This window comes from Cebus imitator, unplaced genomic scaffold, assembly GCF_001604975.1.
Source record: "Cebus imitator isolate Cc_AM_T3 unplaced genomic scaffold, Cebus_imitator-1.0 Scaffold271, whole genome shotgun sequence".
Lineage (NCBI taxonomy): Eukaryota > Metazoa > Chordata > Mammalia > Primates > Cebidae > Cebus > Cebus imitator.
The window spans coordinates 2998664-3005369 of record NW_016107586.1 but is presented as its reverse complement, the minus strand read 5'-3'; positions in this window follow the sequence as shown (position 1 = coordinate 3005369).

The window sequence follows — 6706 nt, the reverse complement described above, 5'->3', positions numbered from 1 at the left end:
AATGCACCCAATCAAAAAGTTCATTTTTTTCAAAGTACAGTGTTATAATAATTTAATTTAACAATATAATAAAGTCACGTGCTAATTTATATAGCAAATACAGATTAAGGTTTATACAATGAGCTCACAATTACTAATTTTGTTTATTAACAATGTAAAACCTAATAATACTAAAATGTTATGACTGAATATTCTTGTCAAATTACATTAATAAATAAAATATGCCATCCTTTCAGGGTATTCTTTTTATTTAATTATAATATTTGAAATAACTATAGAGGGAAATATATTGTTAAAATACGTATATATATATAAATACATGGTTCTACTTAACACCTTGAGAAAGCCAAGTTAAATAAATATGAAACTTCATAGCATGTAAATGTATATTTTATAGTAAAAATATACTAACTTATACATTTGGCTAAAAGATTAATGGCCCATTCCCCTTATAACTACTGTTAAATTCTGTAAACTTTTTTTATTCATTAATTAGTAATAAAACAAATATTGTTCCTAAAAATATAGACACATTATTCATTATTCTTAAAAATTATGTTGCTGAAAGTGTGCAATCTGTATGTTTATCACATCATGTAAGTCTTTTATAATTTAACCCTAAAATATCACTTCAAATATCATTTTTCATTTTCTAAAACTTAGCCAACTTGTTTTGACAACATGACAATTTTAAAAGAAATAGTATATTGTTGGATCACTGATACAAGCTAAGGAATGGCAACATGTCATTGAATTAAACAGTGTAGGCAAAAGAGCTTCACAGATTAACCTTTGCAAGAAATTATCAAATTTGACTGACTTGCATGATTGTTTTACATTCTCCCCTAATGTTTAAACGTGTTATGGGGTACATATGAAGATCTTGCAGGGTTGTTTCATAAGTATACATATGCCATGGTGGTTTGCTGCCTCCATCCCGCATCACCTCCATTAGGTATTTAATCCCAATCTCTCCACCCCCGCTATCCCTACTCTAGGCCCCCACCCCTCAACAGACATGAGTGTGTGATGTTCTCCTCTCTGTGTCCATGTGTTCTCATTGTTCAATACCCATCTAAGAGTGAGAACATGAGGTGTTTGGTTTTCTGTTCTTGTGTCAGTTTGTTGACCTCAGGAATGCTTTCCTTGTGATGCTACACCATCGTATTGTTAGAAACTGAATTTCTATATTCATTGATAAGTTGAAAAATAAAAGATTATTAAAATGTGCATTTCTTAGAATATTACATATTTGTAAGGACAATATACTTTGTTTTATATTGTTACTGTTATGAGATCTTCTAAACATTTTTACTGATGACAGTATTCTTGTGTCTATTAAGCATTTTATTTATTTTTTTTCACAATAAAAACAATATTGCTGAGTCAAATTTTCATATCAGGAGCATTTTTCTATTCCTATAGTTTGTTTTGAAGTAACAGAGAGGAATTATCTGATTTTGTATAGGTATATAGAAACAAAGGGAAGGAAACACCAAGTATATTCCGCAGTATTTATTGAACTTTGAAACAGGCTAATTCCAAGAGTCATTGTTTATTTTTGGTCAGTGTGTGTGTGTGTTTGTGTGTGTGTGTGTGTGCGCGCGCGTGTGTGTGTTCTCAGAATCTGAAAGTTTTGCCTCTCCTTGCTAATCTCAAATTATTCTGATGGGTAGATGTTTGAGTCAGAAAAATTTGAAAACTGGAATATATGGCTAATAATGAATTCATTGAAAGCGTGTATGAAAATCAATATTATTAATATTTAATTAAAATAAACTTTGCATAATGCAATAAATATATGTGAAAGTGATAGCAAGATATATAAGAATGCTAGCCATAGTAAGATATGATATTAAGAAAACCTATATAGTTATGGTAAATCTTACATTTTCATTATTTTTATTGATATTTGGGAGAATATTATCAGGAGCATTGCTTATTTTATTTATTAAAAATGTATACAAATATTGGAATTATTTTAAAAATGGAAAGGAAATTCTTGGCTATGCTTTTATTTCTTTACCAGTCTTCCTCCTGAGAATATTTTTTATTTTTTTCTCTTAGCCTGGTGAACTACTATTTAACCTTCAAGTCTGTTTGTTTTCTTATTTTTGAATTTTTATTTCTAACCCTACCTCTCACTTCTCTATACTAAAATAGTACTTTGTTACCTATTTTAATAAAAAGATGTTTATTTTAAAATTATTTCTTTTTAATATTCCTTATACTTATCTGAAACAAGTGCAGAGTCTCTTTCATTCAATTTCTGACATAAATCTCAAAAATTCTTGCTAGATTATTAATTTTTCTTGCCTTTTAAATTAAAACATTTTTGCTGGGTGATAGCAGAATGGCAGCATAATATCATCTGCCTGTCCAATGAGAATAAACACAAAGATTAAACATCAAAATTAATATTTTTAGAACTATTTAAAAAAAAAAGAATTGTAACTATTCTGAGAGTTGCTTTGTTAAAAATAATAAATCTTTGTAAAAATAATGAGTTTTGTGGCATTTTAAATAGTCTCTAATTATTCTTCTTCTTGACCAGGTTCCATGGTGACCTAGCAAAATAGCGGCCTCAAAAACATGGTAGTCATGAAAAACAGAAACCTAGATGTTATTGGAGGGAACAAAATCAGTTTGGTCCTATCATTTTCTGACAGAAAGAGTAAGTTTTGGTATTCTATTACATAGTATAATGATTAGAGCAAATAACAAAGTGGTAGAGCTACATAGCTTGAAGAAAAGATTTTGAATGCTGTCACCACAGAAAAAGATAAATAAAGTGATGAATATGGTAAATACACCAATTTGGCCATTATACTATATACAGGTATTGATTGACTTACGACCTATGCAACTTACGACCATTCGACTTTACGACTACAATCGCTAGCCACGACTGCTCTGCGTCTGGCAGCACAAACATTGCCCAGCTGGGCATACGACAGTGTGGGACAATGAACATATATGCTATATCATATCATTATTAGTCATTTTCTTGCCTTTCTTACTAAAATGTGAGTGGTTTATATCCCTATATCTTTAACAATATTAGAACATACTAAGTTTAAATTATATTTGAACAAGATATCCAGGTGACATCTTTTATGATGAATGCTACATGTTTGTATCCCATGGAAAGTCACATGAAATTGTGATGATTTACTTTTCTATTTACAATGATAATAAATAAATACCTGGCAACTAGTCCTTTTCAACCCTAAGACTTAACATAGTTCATACTCCTCTGCTTTTCAAAACTCATCATGTGCTGTGGTTTTTCACTTCAAACCATAGACCACTGTGGTTCAGTGATCTGTGAATATTCCAGTTTTACACAAGGCTGCACCTTTACCACAAGTTAAGGTGGCTTTTTAAAAATGAGATTTGACAAGAATGCTTTCATAATAAGCATTCAGGTCAACCTTTACTACTGGTAATGCAGTGTTTTACTTAAACCTGACGAATGTAAAAATAAGAAACAAAATGGTGTAGAGATGATACAAATGGCATAAAATGAACAAAGAAAATTATAATATATAACAATAATGAAAGAAAATTATGATAAAATATGACTTAAAGGTTTTTATAACATCATTTCACAGTACGGTACATATAGCCTTCTCAACTTACAACCAAATTGTGTTACGACCAGTCTGTCAGAACCAATCATGGTCGTAAGTCAAGCCCTAGCTGTATATTACTATACAAGAATACATTTTAGATGCAAACTCAACTAAGCCGAAATACTGTTTACTATTCAAACAGTAACCAAAAGAGATAAGAGATGGCTATTCTAATATTAGACAAAATGAAATTTAAGTTGGAAAGTATTATTGGAGAAAAGTTATAATGATTAAATTACTAATGACAATTTATAATAATAAAAGGATCAAATACTTAGGAAGACATAGCCATTAAAAACATGTATGACTCTGTCATCAGAGCCACAAGACAGCTGAAATAAAACTTGATGAAATTAAATAAAAACTATACAGTATATCAATAATGGTTGTTGATTTCAGTACTACACATTTGATAATAATAAAAAGAGAAAAAAATAACATGGATATTAAAGACATTAAAACAAACCTTGTCCTCAGGATAAAACCTATTATAAGCAATAAATTCTCAATCAATATTAAGAACTGAACTGATAACATGTATGGTCTACAGACAAAATAGAATAAAATTAGAAGTCAATGAAAATATGTTTCAGAAACTTATAAATATGTTTAAATATTAAACAATGTGCTTTTTAATATGCAATGAGTCAAACAGAATCACAATCAAAATTGAAAAATAATTGGAGAGAAAGATGAAAATACAACATACTAAAGAAATTAAGCTAAAGTGGTACTAGATGGTTATTTATACATCTAGAAACTATAAATCAAATCTATGGCCAGACTTCCAGTGTAAAATTAATTAAAAAGAAGAAATCTGAACCAATGTTGTAACAAAGATTACAGTTAGAAAAAGGAAAATATAAAACAATTATAAAATTTTTAAAAAGGGTCATTATTTCAAAAAGATCAATACAATTTATAAAATTTAACTAGAATTACCAGGATAAAAAGAGCACGTTAATAATACTAAAACTCAGAAAGAAAGAGGAAGTATTATCACTGACCTCAAAAAATATATAAATATATAATATATAGACGTGTAAATACATATATATACACACGTGTATATATATATACACATGTCCATTTTTATGTTGCTAACAAAAACATACCGAAGACTGGAAAGAAGAGAAGTTTAATGGAGTTAGAGTTCCACATGGCTGGGAGGCCTCACAATAATGGCAGAAGGCAAGGAGGAGCAAGTCATGTCTCACATGGATTGTGAGGAACGCTCCCATGTGAGGCCCCCCGAAAATGGGCCTCACAATACGGAGGGCTCGAGCCCAGACACAGTGTCTCCAGTTGAAGGAGTCGAGCTATTGGAAGGCAGGAACAAAGAAAGACTTAGGTTAATGTTAAACTTGTGGGCAATCGCCAGATGGCCACGCAGTCATGACATGCATTGTGTACGATAATTGAGTTTTCTACTAAGACACGTTTTACGTATGTGATAATTGAGTTTTCTACTAAGTCATGTTTTACGACTTTGCTGATTTTCTCTAGAAGATAAATGACTTACCCTTAGATGAGATAGTGTGACCACCTGTTCTGGTTAATTAAATGACTTGCCCCTAGATGAGATAGTGTGACTACCTGTTCCGGTTAATTGTGTATCTGACCTTTCCATTGTTCTTACCCTATGATGTTGATTTTTCTACTTTAAAACTTTCCGTACCCCTTTGTCTCACGTAGATACATACCTAAAAAAGATATATATACTGACCCTGAGCACGAATAAAGTTGTTGGTAAAGCATATGCTTTTCAACCCTCCAGACCCCATCTGTCTGTTATTCTTTGTCTTCCGCGCACCCCACTATCCAAGTTGGAAACCTCTTGCAGGTCGAGAGCTCCTGGCAGACGTGCTCCTGATAAGTGGCGACCACCACGAAGGGATTTGCACATTGGGGACTTTGGTGACACTAAGAAGTGAGGCTGCAGCGGTAAGTTGGGATAAGTTTGAATTTTTCTTTCCTTTTACTCTCTGTCTTCTCTTTCTTTGTAAATATTGAGAAAAGTTTCTAAAGTTTCACATAAGTGTCGTACATACAAGTTGTTAGGATATTTCATCTGGAGTAAAATGGGGCAGCTCGAGTCAAAGTAGCAGAAATTGTTTGTTCATTTGTTACAGTCTACGTTAAAGTCTCAGGGACATGATGTTAAGTTTAAAATGATAGAAGAGTTTTTGCAAATAGTACATGAGATTTGTCCTTGGATTCCTGAAGCTGGTGTGTTAGATGAACCTACTTGGAACATTATTGGAGAAAAAATTGAACAATTCTGTTTTTATAACAAAGAATTACCTCAATCTAATGTTTTACTTTCTGTTTGGAGCAAGTTACGTGGATGCGTTTGTCCTTCTATGTTGTCCCAACCTTCTGTGTCGCCCTATTCCTCTACTGTTTCATTAACACAGCCAGCTCAAAACCTGCCACAAACTACTTTAGATTTTAAACCTCCTGATTCAACTCCAGTGCCTCCAGATCAAGATGAAATTGCAAAGCGCGGGTCATATAGTCATCATAGTGAATATGCTTCTAATGCTTTTGATGTCCCACTAACTGAGGTCATTGTTTCACAGCCTGAAAACACGACACCAACTCCACAGTGGACACCTGGTCCCATTACCCTTACTTTGCCTCCTGATTTCCTGCGTCAATTCCAAAATTTACTTACACTTTGTTCACAGGCTATAACTAATAACAAGCCGCGATGTTTTCCCGTAGTACAAGAAAATTCACCTGTGTCTGGTGCTATCACTTTAAGGGCAACTAATTCAGCTCCTATAACTCCTCTTACCCATGCTTTAATGTCTCTCCAGAGAGGATTTTCTAAGTATGATAACATGTTCCCCTCTCTTTTTCCGGTAGTAGAGGTCACTGATAATCAGGGAAATGTTGTCCGTAATTATAACCCCATCCCACCTAAAACTTTAAAGGAATTAAAAGAAGCGGTAGCTCCGTATGGACCAATGGCTCCTTACACCATATCCTTAATAGAAAACATAACAATTTCAGCCCTTCCTCCCTGTGACTGGGGACGATTAACTAAAGCTTGCTTAGCTGGTGGT